Raw genomic sequence first — 15,604 nt, 5'->3', positions numbered from 1 at the left:
ATTCCCACACAAAACTTCGACATCTCTAACAATCCCAAATGGTGTAATAGTATTTCTATTGGCAAGCTTAATTGTAACATCAATGCCTTCTATTTTAGCGGGTGCAATATCATGCATACTTTCATTATATAAGGAGATAGGTATTGCACTAGCACTAGCACCCATATCACATAAGCCATGATAACAATGATCTCCTATTTTAACAGAAATATCAGGCATGCCTACAACAGGTCTATGTACCTTAGCATCTGGTCTAGCAATATTAGCACCTTCACCATGGAAGTAAATAACATGCCCATCTATATTATCGTCCAAGAGATATTTAACCATAGCAATACTAGGTTCAACTTTAATTTGCTCAGGAGGTGTATATGTTCTAGTATTACTCTTACGAACCATAGTTGAAGCTTTAGCATGATCCTTTATTCTAACAAGAAAAGGTGGTTTCTCAACATAAGTAGTAGGAACAATAGGATCATTAAAGTGATAGTCTTTTCTTCAAATGTAATAGGTGCAACTACTTTTACTTCAATGGGAGGATTATATTTAAACCACTTCTCCTTAGGGAGATCAACGTGAGCAGCAAAATATTCACAGAAAGAAGCTACTATCTCAGAGTCAAGTCCATATTTAGCGCTAAATCCACGGAAAGCATCGGTATCCATAAAATATTTAACACAATCAAACTTAGGTGTCATACCTGACTCCTTACCATCATCGGAACCCCAATCTTCAGAGTTGCGTTTAATTCTTTCCAATAAATCCCACTTGAATTCAGTAGTCTTCAGCATATAAGAACCAGCACAGGAAGTATCAAGCATGGTGCGATCATTGAGAGAAAGCCCAACATAAATTTTTTGAATAATCATTTCTCTTGAGAGCTCATGATTGGGGCATGAATATAACATTGACTTAAGCCTCCCCCAAGCTTGAGCGATGCTTTCTCCTTCGCGAGGCCAGAAATTATATATGTAATTACGATCACGATGAACAAGATGCATAGGATAGAACTTCTGGTGAAATTCCAACTTCAATAGTTTATAATTCCAAGATCCCGTATCATCACATAGCCTATACCATGTCAATGCATCTCCCTTCAAAGATAAAGGGAAGACCTTCCTCTTAACAACATCATCGAGAATACCTGCAAGCCTAAATAATCCACAAACTTCATCCACAAAGATAAGGTGTAAATCGGGATGCAATGTTCCATCTCCTCCAAAGGGATTAGCTAGCAGTTTATCTATCATACCCGAAGGAATTTCAAAGTAAACATTTTCAGTAGGTTCAGTAGATTGAGGAGCAACTCTTTGCTCTACTGGTCAGGGTGAAGATACCCCGAACAGGCTCCTCAAAGGATTAGTTTCCATAGTAACAAGTGACAGAAAATTTCAGCACACTATATAAATGTTTCCTTACCAACTTCCACTCACCAAAGGTGCTTCACTCCCCGGCAACGGCGCCAGAAAAGAGTCATGATGACCCACAAGTATAGGGGATCTACCGTAGTCCTTTTGATAAGTAAGAGTGTCGAACCCAACGAGGAGCAGAAGGAAATGACAAGCGGTTTTCAGTAAGGTATTCTCTGCAAGCACTGAAATTGTAGGTTACAGATAATTTTGTGATAAGATAACTTGTAATGGGTAACAAGCAATGAAAGTAAATAAAGTGCAGCAAGGTAGCCCAATCCTTTTTGTAGCAAAGGACAAGCCTAGACAAATTCTTATAATGAGAAAAGCGCTCCCGAGGACAGATGGGAATTATCGTCAAGCTAGTTTCATCACGCTCATATGATTCGCGTTCGTTACTTTGATAATTTGATATGTGGGTTGACCGATGCTTGGGTACTGCCCTTTCTTGGACAAGCATGCCACTTATGATTAACCCCTATTGCAAGCATCCGCAACTACAAAAGAAGTATTAAGGTAAACCTAACCATAGCATGAAACTAGTGGATCCAAATCAGCCCCTTACGAAGCAACACATAAACCAGGGTTTAAGATTTTGTCACTCTAGCAACCCATCATCTACTTATTACTTCCCAAGGCCTTCCTCTAGGCCCAAATAATGGTGAAGTGTCATGTAGTCGATATTCACATAACACCACTAGAGGAGAGACAACTTACATCTCATCAAAATATCGAATGAATACCAAATTCACATGACTACTAATAGCAAGACTTCACCCATGTCCCTAGGAACAAACGTAACTACTGACAAAGCATATTCATGTTCATGATCAGAGGAGTATTAATATGCATTAAGGATCTGAACAAATGATCTTCCACCAAGTAAACCAATTAGCATCAACTACAAGGAGTAATCGACACTACTAGCAACCCATAGGTACCAATTTGTGGTTTTGATACAAGATTGGATACAAGAGATGAACTAGGGTTTTGAGAGGAGATGGTGCTGGTGAAGATGTTGATGGAGATTGACCCCCTCCCAATGAGAGGATCGTTGGTGATGACGATGGTGATGATTTCCCCCTCCCGAAGGGAAGTTTCCCTGGCAGAACAGCTCCGCCGGAGCCCTAGATTGGTTCCGCCAAGGTTCCGCCTCGTGGCGGCGGAGTTTCGTCCCGTAAGCTTGCTTATGATTTTTTCCAGGGTAAAAGCCTTCATATAGCAGAAGATGGGCACCGGAGGGCCACCAGGGGGCCTAGGAGACAGGGGGTGCTCCCAGTAGGGGGGGGGGCCGCCCCCACCCTCCTAGCCAGGGTGTGGGCCCCCTCAGGTACTTTATTTGCTCATAAATTCTTATTAATTCCAAAAATGACTTCCGTGGAGTTTCAGGACTTTTGGAGCTGTGCAGAATAGGTTTCCAATATTTGCTCCTTTTCCAGCTAGAATCCCAGCTGCCGGCATTCTCCCTCTTCATGATAAACCTTGTAAAATAAGAGAGAATAGCCATAAGTATTGTGACATAACATGTAATAACAGCCCATAATGCAATAAATATCGATATAAAAGCATGATGCAAAATGGACGTATCAGCGGCAGCGGAGGAAGGCCTGCGTTCCCCTGGGGGCGGTCCTCGCAAGGCTGATCCCTCCAGGCGCCCTCGCGAGGCTGGTCCTGCCAGCGACCCTCATGAGGTCGGTCACGCCACTACTGGCGAGGGCCACGGTCGTCCCATCATCCTCTGCCACATCCTCCTCCTCGGCCGTAGCCCCGGTCATTGCGCTCGGGGCGTCGATTGAAGCGTCCTTCTCGAATGGACCTAAGCTCCTGGCAATCATTGGTGTTGTGGGTGTGGAGGTTATGGTAGGCGCAGAACAGTCGGCTGCCCTTGGATGACTCAGGCTAGTCCCTGCCGCCCTTCATGTCTGGTTCCACCGCAAGCACAGCCACTCACTTGCGCTTCACATCCTTGGTCTTGGTCTTCTTTTCTTCCGGGTCGGCAGCTGGGAGCTCGAGGAGGGAGAGGAGTCCCTCCTCAGCTCTTGCGCACTTCGTCACCAGGTTGAACAACTCCAGGGATGTGCACAACTCCTCGTTGATGGCGAGCTCCTCCTTCATCTTGACATCACGAACGCCATCAGAGAACACTGAGATGATGGCCTCGTCCATCACCTTGGGGATTGAGGGAGTCCTGGATTAGGGGGTATCCGGATAGCCGGACTATATACTTTGTCCAGACTATTGGAGCGTGAAGATACAAGACTCCAGACTTTGTCCCGTGTCCGGATGGGACTCTCCTTTGCGTGGAAGACAAGCTTGGCGATCCGGATAATAGATTTCCTTCTTTGTAACTGACTCTGTGTAAACCCTAGCCCCCTCCGGTGTCTATATAAACCGGAGGGTTTAGTCCTTAGAGACACAATCATAATCATCATAGGCTAGCCCCTAGGGTTTAGCCTCTATGATCTCGTGGTAGATCAACTCTTGTAATACTCATATCATCAAGATCAATCAAGCAGGAAGTAGGGTTTTACCTCCATCGAGAGGGCCCGAACCTGGGTAAAACATCATGTCCCTTGACTCCTGTTACCATTAGCCTTAGACGCACAGATCGGGACCCCCTACCCGAGATCCGCCGGTTTTGACACTAACATTGGTGCTTTCATTGAGAGTTCCTCTGTGTCGTTGCTGCAAGGCTCGATGGCCCGTCTCGTTGTCAAGGACAACATCACCTTTGGGGGAGCACTGACGATAGGCCAAACTCTTCGACTAGGCAGCTTCGTCATGGCCGCCCGCGCCGACGATGACCTCTCAGGTCATCAAAAACAGCCTCCACATCAATTCGGAACTTGCCAAACAGATGAATCCAATAGAGCTCTCATCCCTCAGTGAGCTCTTGGATCGCATCGCCGCTTTGGGAGTCGCTATAGACTATGATTGGATCGGGCTTAAACCCGACCAGAGGGACATTAAAACCCCACCGGTCACCCACGAGATAGCGGTAGTGGAAGAGCCATACATGGATTATCCCTCCACTTCGAGGACGAATTATGTCCAGATCACCGAGCTCTCTGAGCCGGATACCCGCTCGCGGGAGAACATGACCCATACCCCGGACTTAGAATCGGGTATCGGGCCTGAAAAATGGGGCAGCACCCTGGATCCCGAGCTGTCGAGCCCGGAAGCTCCTCTGCCCCTGGGCGTTAGATCGGATCAGAACCCAGATTCAGCTACACCCACCCACCCAGACTTAAACCGTCTCTCCCATATCAGACAAGTGCCCCAAGAGATAGTACATCGCTACTGGTCCAGATTCCTCCTTGTGCTAAACAGGTTTAAGGACTGTCGTGAGGAAGACGCAATCTCACTTTTCTGCAAAAATTGCACGAACAAAGGAATCCTTAATGCTATAAGTCGCCGTGACATAGTACACTTTGACGACTTAGCAGTCATAGTACAGAAGTACTGTGCGATGGAGAGCACCTGGATAACCCAAACAGACTTCTGGGATAGTCCGGCTCTCACTAAACCCTTTGTCCGAACTAAACGGGAAAACTCTCGTAAGTTACCCGATCCAATTCCCAAGAAACCAAAGCCCACTCCAAGGCATGGAACCCTATTGGAAGAATGGCTCAATGGGCCATGCAAAATTCACAGCACTACGGATACTACGCCAACGCATAGCCTTAGAGCATGTTGGATACTCCGGCAGGTGGCAAAAAGCGGCGAGGATCTTCTTGTAAGCCATAGAGCAGAGCAACTATCCGCCGAAGACAACAATGTGGTACTTACAGTCTTCGAGACTTTTGCCTCAAATAATAGGTGCAAGCGAGCTCATCGAAATTTTACTGAAATCTGCCACGTGGCAAAAATAAATCCGTGGAATGACACTGCTATAACCTTCAGTGCCAGTGACGAACCTCAATTCCAGACAGTCCGGGCACCAGCCGCTTTGGTCCTTAGCCCAATCGTGGACGGCTTTTGGCTCACTAAGGTACTCATGGACAGCGGAAGCAGATTAAACTTGATCTACGAAGAAACACTCAACAAGATGGAAATTTATAAAAGCCGCATTGAGCAAAGCGGCACAACCTTCAGGGGAATCATCCCCAGTCGGGAGGCACGGTGTGCGGGAAAAATCACACTCGATGTGGTATTCAGCACTCTAGAGAGTTACAGGTCCGAAGAAATCACATTCCAAGTGACCCCTTTCAGCAGCGGATACCACGCTCTTTTAGGGCGGGACGCATTCACAAGCTTTCAAGCTATACCCCATTACGGGTACATGAAGCTCAAAATGCCTGGGCCCGATGGAATCAACATTCTAGCTAGTGATCCGGATGTCGCACTCCGTGCCGAAAATAAAACTGCAGCACTAGCCCTGGAAGCATTATCTGAAGCCCTAGCAGCAGAAGAATTAACAATGCTGCGCACCACAGTGGACAGGGACGACGTGATACTCGACAAGCGACCCAAGTCCACCTCATTCAAACCCGCAGTCGAGATAGTCAAATTCCAGGTCCATCCAACGGACCCCATGAAGACAGCTTCCATCGGGACATAGTTGAGCCCCATGCTACGTCTCGAGCTAGCGTTGGTTTTCCCCGAAGAGGAGGGGGTGATGAAGCACAGTAGCGTAAGTATTTCCCTCAGTTTTTGAGAACCAAGGTATCAATCCAGTAGGAGGTCACGTGCAAGTCCCTCGTACCTGCAGAAAACGGTAGCAACTCGCAACCAACGCTTAGGGGTTGTCAATCCCTTCACGGTCACTTATGAGAGTGAGATCTGATAGAGATAATATTTTTGGTATAAATATGCAAAGTAAAAAGGTAAAGGCAAAACAAGTAAATAAAGTGATGGAGATTGATATGATGAGAATAGACCCGGGGGCCATAGGTTTCACTAGTGGCTTCTCTCAAGAGCATAAGTATTCTACGGTGGGTGAACAAATTACTGCTGAGCAATTGATAGAATTGAGCATAGTTATGAGGTTATCTAGGTATGATCATGTATATAGGCATCACGTCCGTGACAAGTAGATCGAAATGATTCTGCATCTACTACTATTACTCCACTCATCGACCGCTATCCAGCATGCATCTAGAGTATTAAGTTAAAAACAGAGTAACGCTTTAAGCAAGATGACATGATGTAGAGGGATAAATTCATGCAATATGATAAAAACCCCATCTTGTTATCCTCGATGGCAACAATACAATACGTGCCTTGCAACTCTTTCTGTCACTGAGTAAGGACACCTCAAGATTGAACCCAAAGCCATGCACTTCTCCCATTGCAAGAACTACCAATCTAGTTGGCCAAACCAAACGGATAATTCGAAGAGACTTGCAAACATAACTCAATCATACATAAAAGAATTCAGAGAAGAATCAAATATTTTCCATAGATAAGTTGGATCATAAACCCACAATTCATCGGTCTCAACAAACACACCGCAAAAAGAAGATTACATTGAATAGATCTCCACAAGAGAGCGGGAGAACATTGTATTGAGATCCAAAATGAGAGAAGAAGCCATCTAGCTACTAGCTATGGACCCGAAGGTCTGAAGTAAACTACTCACACTTCATCGGAGAGGCTATGGTGTTGATGTAGAAGCCCTGCATGGTGGATGCCCTCTCCGGCGGAGCTCCAGAACAGGCCCCAAGATGGGATCTCATGGATACAGAAGGTTGCGGCGGTGGAATTAGGTTTTTGGCTCCGTCCCTGGTCTAATGGGGGTACATAGGTATATATAGGAGGAAGGAGTACGCCGGTGGAGCTCCAAGGGGCCCACGAGGCAGGGGGCGCGCCCAGGGGGGAGGGGCGCGCCCTCCACCCTCGTGACCGCCTCATGGCTTTCTTGACGGAGGGTCCAAGTCTCCTGGATCTTATCTGATGAGAAAATCACGTTACCGAAGGTTTGATTCCGTTTGGACTCCATTTGATATTCTGTTTCTTCGAAATACTGAAATAGGCAAAAAACAGCAATTCTGGGCTAGGCCTCCGGTTAATAGGTTAGTCCCCAAAATAATATAAAAGTGGGAAATAAAGCCCAATATAGTCCAAAACAGTAGATAAAGTAGCATGGAGCAATAAAAAATTATAGATACGTTGGAGACGTATCACCCCACAATGGATGCCGCACTACGAGACTTCCTACGGGAGAATTGGGACATTTTCCCCTGGCATCCTTCGGACATGCCGAGCATCCCACGCAGACTGGCCGAACACAGCCTCAATATACTGAAAGGATACAAGCCAGTCAAACAGACTCTTAGGCGCTTTTCAGAGCCTAAACGACAAGCCATGGGAGAAGAGCTAGCCAAGCTACTTGAGGCCGGATTCATCAGAGATATCAAGCATCCGGATTGGCTGGCAAATCTGGTAATGATACCGAAGAAGGACAATTCCTGGCGCCTATGTGTCGATTTCAAAGACCTCAACAAGGCTTGCCCAAAGGATCCCTTCCCCCTCCCTCGCATCGACCAAATCATCGACGCCACCGCAGGACACGACTCACTGTGCTTCCTCGATGCATACTCCGGATACCATCAAATAAAGATGGCAGAGTCCGACTGTCGGTGTCAAAACTGGCGGATCTCGGGTAGGGGGTCCCGAACTGTGCGTCTAGGCGGATGGTAACAGGAGACAAGGACATGATGTTTTACCCAGGTTCGGGCCCTCTTGATGGAGGTAAAACCCTACGTCCTGCTTGATTAATATTGATGATGTGTGTTACAAGAGTAGATGTACCACGAGATCAAGGAGGCTAAACCCTAGAAGCTAGCCTATGGTATGATTGTTGTTCGTCCTATGGACTAAAGCCATCCGGTTTATATAGACACCGGAGAGGGCTAGGGTTACACAGAGTCTGTTACAATGGTAGGAGATCTACATATCCGTATCGCCAAGCTTGCCTTCCACGCCAAGGAAAGTCCCATCCGAACACGGGACAAAGTCTTCAATCTTGTATCTTCATAGTCTTGGAGTCCGGCCAATGATGATAGTTCGGCTATCCGGACACCCCCTAGTCCGGAACTCCCTCAGTAGCCCCTGAACCAGGCTTCAATGACAATGAGTCCGGCGCGCATGTTGTCTTCGGCATTGCAAGGAGGGTTCTTCCTATGAATAATTTATAGAAGATTGTGAACACCAGGATAGTGTCCGGCTCTGCAAAAATAAATTCCACGCACCACCGTAGAGAGATAATATTACACAAGTTCAATCTGCTGACGTATTTTGCGGCGTGACGTCACACCACTACCAAGCCTTTACTAGAATCGTTTTTATTGTACCACCTCAGCGCGTTTAGCGAAGCAGTTTCCTTGGCACGTCTTGTCGAAGCAGAGATCGTGTTCCCCTTATTCCAGGATTCCCATCAATACGGACGTGGGTAACCCAACCGCACCCGTCGCCACGCCCCCTCCATCGAAGGCAGGTTCCAAACGGTCACAGGGACGGCTCTTGGTATTCTTCCTCTTTATAATGAGACCGAGGCCCGTTCCTTTCCTTCAATCCTCTATCGAATCCATCCCTTGCCCTGAGTTCCAACACCCAGGGCTCCAGATTCAGATACCTTCGATCTTCGACAATGTCCGGCCCCGACCTACGAGGCCGGTGGATTCCCTCCTCCGTCACGGAAGAAGACGTGCTAAAGCTGAGAGACGCCATGTATTTGACCTACGAGATTTCACATAGGTTGCCTGCCTGAGGGAAAATTGTTCCTACTCCCAAGCCCGATGAGAGCGTCGTGTTCGTGTCTCACCTCCGTCGGGGTTTAGGCTTCCCGATGGATCCCTTCGTGAGGGGCTCATGTTTTACTATGGGATGGAATTCCATGACTTGGCTCCGGAGTCCATCCTCCACATCTCATCATTCATTATCGTCTGTGAAGCCTTCCTCCGCACTACCCCTCACTTTGGCTTGTGGCTCAAAACCTTCGACGTGGTGCCAAAGATGATCGAGGGGCGTCAGACAGAGTGCGGCGGGGCGGTTATAAGCAAGAGGGCCGATGCTCCATGGCCCGTGGGCTCTTTTCAGGAGGAGCTCGGCTTGTGGCAACAGGAGTGGTTCTATATCACCGCTCCCAGGGGCAGCAGGCAGAGGCCGCCACCCGTCTTCCGCTTGGGCCCTCCACAACAGTTGACGTCATGGGTCAACAAGGGGCGTGACTGGGGGCCGTCCAAAGATGTACCCCTGTTGCAGGACCGGATTCGAGGCCTCCAAGAAAGGGAGATCAATCTAGTTGCAGTGGTACAGGTTATGCTGATCCGGCGCCTACTGCCCTACAAACGTCGCCCCCTCCGCCTGTGGGAATTTAATCCGGAGGGGCCATGAGCTCTTCAACACTTCATGGGTTTTACACCCGTGGAGATGTACAAACTGTTCTTCGGATCGCAAGAGATGCGTCCAGACTTGACCGAGGACGCTGGCCTAAGCTGCAATCGCCCGGATACTCAAGTAAGTAGCCCTGTGTCCGGACACATTGTCCATTTATTTATCGTGGGTTTGCCTTTTAACCAGCTATCCCTTGGACAGGAGTGGATAGCGCAAGCAAAACTGATATGGTGTCCGGCCCCCCTCCCTGAGACCACGCAGGATCCCGTGTTAATCAAAATGTTGGAGGTTGCACCTTCGGAGGAGGGCGAAGGGGGGCACAGGGGAACTACCACCTCTGCCAAGGAGGCTTTTAGTAAGGGAGGAATCGAGAGTCCCTCCTTCCAGGGGGAGAAGAGGACAGCTTCCGAAGACCCGGAGGCCAAGGCCTCAAAGCGGGGAAAGAAATATGTACCGGAAGGTCCTGTGCTGGGAAGAGCCCCGGCCGTACTGTCTCCTCGGAGGAATCAGCCCTCCAGTGAGCAGTAAGTAAAAAAGGGGGAATTTTGTAATAGTGGACACCCCTGCTTAATTTCTAAGGGTAACCGAAGTTTTCATCTTGTAGTTCGAATCTCAGCCCGTATCAGCACAGCTCATCTTCGGGAGACCTTCGTCCGGAGATGATGGAGAGCGAAACGCCTCCATCTGCCGCCCCATCATGCGGGGCGGACGACCCTGCTCCCTGAGCCCGGCGGGGCCAGAGAGTTCGGCACCCATTGGAGTACGGCCGGTGGAGCTGCAGGATTTGCTTAAGAGGGCGTCTATCTCAGAAGATCACCGCACATTAATGAGTATGGTGATTGAGAGGATCTCGTCCGCCGAAAGCGGGTTGTGTGAGGCCATCGGAAGTTTGCTGACGGGATTTGAGGTACGCAAAAAATGACATACCTTTTGACAGTTTTTGCACATGAAGTGCGCCCTGTATAGATAGTAGCCCCTGAGACTTGGTATGCTGTCGAAAACGGCAGCGTGCCGAGGATCATAATCTCAGTTATAGATTGTCGCCTTTCCTACATAGGTGGCGGGACGTTCGGTGGCCAGCCGGACTGATGGAGTTGCCGAGCTTAAGGGGCAACTCGATGTTGCGGATGCGGACATCTCGCTAATCAATAAACGACTTGATGAGTCACAAGGTATGTGGTTGCTCCGCGGTCGCCTAGTAAGGGAGCTGACGCCCATTCCTTACAATTTGTATGCTTGATGCAGATGGTGCTACTGCTGTGGAAGACCTTCGAGCAGAGCTTGCTCGGGCCAAGGAGCAAGCCAGGATAAGTGATGCGGCTGCCTTGAAGGCAGTAGAGGAGCTAAAAGCCGAAAAGGCTGCTCACTGCCGAAGCAGGGAAGAGTTGGCCGGAATGGCCCTGAAATTAAAAGATGGTACCGACCGTTGTGAGGTTCTTGAAGGAGAACGCCGAGTGGAGCAAGAGGGCCTGAAGAAGGCTGGCACCAAAGTCAAGGATGCCCGGACTGAGATGCGGGCTATGAAGGAGGAACTGCGTCAGGTCGGAGACATTGCGGTTGGAAAGCCCTTTCTTCTGCATAGGAAGTTCACGGATCCGAAGTATGCTCAGCTGGGCCAGTTGTGTGGTGCGGAGGATCCTTATCTGGATTTGGTGGCGAGTGCGGCGGACGCAGTCGTGCACTTCCGAAGCCAGAAGGATCACGAAATGGAAGAACTTTACTGGTCTCAATTTCATAGTCCGGAGCGTCCACTTCCGTTGACTGATCGGCTAGCTGAGTGGGCTGAGCTGAATAGATTTTCCGGACTTGCCATGACGGATGTGGTCACTCATCTGTGGCCGGAAAGGCCCAAGCCGAAGAGTTATTTTGGCTTGTTGCAGCAATTCCTTGGGGCGGTGCCGCATATCAAGGCGATGAAGCGGTCGGCATGCATAGAAGGTGCACGGATGGCTCTCGCCCGTGTGAAGAAATACTGGGCGGACATGGATGTCACCGCTGTTGCATCCCGGGGTTCGGACAAGAGCCGATTACCCGCCGAGCACTATTTTGAGGAAGTCCTGTAGGGCGCTCATTTAATAGAGTCGCAGTGCTCGAAAGATGTCATGTTCAAATGACGTGTATAATTTGTGAGATCATGTTTATAAGGCAATAGCTTTTTATACTTGTGCGTTCAAGTATTGAACTATCTCCTGTGCGGCCGTATGTGTATGTATAATCTGAAAGATGGCAGTCTTTGGCTTCAGCCCCCACGCACATGGTGCAGGGGTGTTTGCAAAAAGAAAAGCGCCTTTTCACACTTAATCCAACGTCTTGGTCCTTTTAAGGAGGTGATAGCGTAGCAAACTAGGAAACCGGACTATAACGCTTTATCACTTTCACTTAGCCATAGGAGCTCGAATGTGGGGCTACTATATAGCCCCTAGCGGCACCGCTCTTCTCCGAACTCGGGGCGCGTATGTGCCTGACCGAGAAGCGGTCCTTCGTCAAAGCGGAGGAATTCTAAACATTCCAATGGTCGATCGAGTGGTTGACCAGTCTCTCGCTATATCATGACAGTCAGTTTTTGACTTTCTCTACTGAGGTGCTCGCCCGGCCGAACCGGGGCACAATCGCAGTAGTTCTCCTGGTGCCGCGTTAGCCGATGATACGGAATGTAAGGCAGCAAAACACAGGAGCCGGGCAAACCCAACATTTGACCAAAGACATGATTCGGAGCTGATGCATATAAGGCCTAACTAGAGATGCCGAACACTCCCTGAGGTGTTCGGTCTTTATGATACCGGGCAGAACAATGCCCTAAGCCCCTAGTGTCCAGGTACAGGCGGGAACCTCTGACGCGGCCGATGCCAAAACGCCAGCCTCCTCCTCAGCTATGGTAGGAAACCGGGTGATGTGTATCAACAAGAGACAGTAAGAAAGGTTTACACAGGGTCTTAATCTAAAAAGAATCCTTGCAATGGGTCCCTGCTGCACGTCTGCGCCTGTGTCTCCGTTGTGCTGTATCCTGGATGGGTGTAGCACGTGCTTCATCTGTAAAAGAGAAGGACTTAGTTTCTAAGAAATATCGTGCAAAAGTTGTATTAAAATAAAGTATAATTTGGAAGATGAAGAAAGTTGAGCTTTATTGGCTCTCATCATTTATACGCGCGGCCCCTTATAAAGGGGGTATGCGGCTGGGAAGCCCCTTGTTTATTTACGCCGGACTCGCCTAACCGTGTCTGGGGTCTGAATGACCTGTGTTTAGGGGCCTTGACCTGCAAGGTCGGAGTGGCTATCAAGGCAGCCCCACGCTCTCCGTGGTCGAGGAACGCTCGGAGTTACTCTTTAATCAGATTATGCCGCGTGGACCGGGCATTGTAAGTATAAGAGACGTGTAATGTGGTATTGCATTAAAGCGGGCGAAAGCTTTGCGTCCCAGTAGTGCTCGATGGCCACTGTAAAATGGGGCGCTATGGAGAGTGAGCTTTTCGCGACGGAGGTTGTCAGATGAACCGAACACAACCTCTAGTGGTACAGAGCCCGTATAATTGGCTTAAAGGCCTGGCGTCACTCCTTTGAAGGAAGTGCTGTTATGGTGAATTTTGGTAGGGTCTATCCCCATTCTGCAGACGGTGTCCTGGTATGGCAGGTGCCGCGGTGTGTTTTCGTGTTGTCACATGAAGTGAGTTCACTGTTTTGACTTCTAGTGGGAAAGTCTTCTGTTTTCCGGAGTGCTGCTTTTGGGGTTCGTCACTTTCGCTTGGTGTGTCGAGCCCCTTGTGTTCGGCGTTAAGTCGGCCGGACTGCTTGAAGACCCAACAATCTCTGTGGGTATGGTTTGCAGGATTCCCGGAGGTACCATGTATTTGAAATAGCCTGTCCAGAATCTTGTTTAGGTTGGATAGCTCGTCACTGTTGTCCTTGAGGGGCAGTGTTTTGTTATTCGGCCGAGAGCTTTTGAATCCGGCGTTGACTGCCATACTATTTGGGCCATTTTCCTTGTTCCATCGCTGATCTTTTCTGCATCGTGATTTCCCATTTCCATCCCTGACTTCGGATGTACTTGGGTCGCTGGTGCTGCATCTAGCCAGCCAGCTGTCTTCCCCCGCGCAAAAGCGGGTCATGAGGCTTGTTAGTGCAGCCATTGTTCTTGGTTTTTCTTGGCCGAGGTGTCTGGCGAGCCATTCGTCTCGGATGTTGTGTTTAAAGGCTGCTAAGGCTTCAGCGTCCGGACAGTCCACTATTTGGTTCTTTTTAGTGAGGAACCTGTTCCAGAATTTGCATGCTGACTCTCCGGGCTGTTGAGTTATGTGACTTAAATCGTCTGCATCTGGAGGGCGGACATAAGTCCCCTGAAAATTTGCTCAAAACGCATCCTCAAGCTCTTCCCAACTTCCAATGGTATTTTCTGGGAGGCTTTTGAGCCAATGCCGAGCTGGCCCTTTGAGCTTGAGGGGTAGGTATTTTATGGCATGGAGATCGTCTCCTCTGGCCATATGTATGTGTAGGATATAATCCTCAATCCAGACTCTGGGGTCTGTTGTTCCGTCATATGCCTCTATGTTTACGGGTTTGAATCCCGCTAGAAATCCATGATCCAGTACCTCGTCGGTGAAACATAGTGGGTGTGCGGCGCCCCTGTATTTGGGTGTGCCGTTGTCTTCAAATGCTCGGCGGGTAATGTTTCTTCCTGGAGTCGTCTTTTTTGGCCCATAGATAGACCTGGCCGGGTCATCCTTCTTCCGAGGATCTTTGTGCTGATCGTGTGCCGGCTTGTGTGCGGCGCCCCTTGCTGTTCTTGGCCTGTCATTTGGTCGTCTATCCGGCCAGGCGGCTTCTTTCTTTTTTGACTGCGGGGGCTCTAAGGCCTCCTCGTCAAATTCGGGCAACAACTTGCGCTTCGGGTAGCTCTTTGTCTGGTGACTAGCGCCGTATTTATCTGCGGTGTTGAGTACTTTGCTCCATTTCATTCTAAGTGCATCCTCAAACTTCTTGCAGTGGCGACGAGTCTTTTATGGAGGTTCATATGCTCTGGTGATGTGAGGTCGTCTTCGCCGGAGATGGGTTGCTTTCTGGCATGTTCGTTGTCCACTGTTTCGCCCTGCTCTAGGGCCGGGTCCGTATGGGTGCCATTTTTATCTAGGCCGGTCTTCGGGCGGCGCTTGCGTCGCCGTTTTGGTTGTCTGTTGGGGGCGTTGTCCTTCGCCACGTCCCGGTTTTCCTCGTTGTCGCTTACCTTTGGTGTATCCATCATGTATACGTCATGTGTTGGGGTAGCTTTCCGGTGCCCGATGGGTGCTGGTTCTTGGTCGTCTCCGGCATTGTCGTCCATACCGTCGATGTCTTCGGAGTCGTAGTCTAGCATGTCGGTTAGATCATCGATAGTGGCTACCAAGTGGGTGGTGGGTGGGGTTTGAATTTCTTCGTCGTCCGCATCCCAACCGTCCTGGCCGAAGTCCGGCCAGGGCTCTCCTGATAATGAGAGATACTTTAGCGAACTCATGATGTCACCGAAAGGTGAGTGTTGAAAGATGTCCGCTGCGGTGAACTCCATGATCGGCGCCCGATCAGGTTCGATCGGAGGGGGCGCAGGACGTTCGGAGTCCGGCAAGGAGTCCGGCACCTCGGAGTCACGAGCTTTATGAGGGACAAGGTCAGTGTTCGGCTCTATCGCCGTAGAGGTTGCAGCCCCCGAGGCGGTGTCTAGCCATCCGTCCTCGACCCGCGCAGCCGGCTCCGAATTGAAGATCGGAGCGGGTTCGAGTGCGGCCTCCAGGGTACTGTCCGGCTGCAGAGCTAAATCATGCTCCCCGTGACAGTGCGGCACGCTCGGCTGTGGCTCGAATCCATCGAGGATCAAGTCCCCGCGGATGTCAGCC

The sequence above is a fragment of the Triticum dicoccoides genome, chromosome 1B (genome assembly GCF_002162155.2).
Source record: "Triticum dicoccoides isolate Atlit2015 ecotype Zavitan chromosome 1B, WEW_v2.0, whole genome shotgun sequence".
In the NCBI taxonomy this organism is placed as follows: Eukaryota; Viridiplantae; Streptophyta; class Magnoliopsida; order Poales; family Poaceae; genus Triticum; species Triticum dicoccoides.
The sequence above is the reverse complement of the archived record's forward strand: the minus strand, read 5'-3'. Positions refer to the sequence as shown.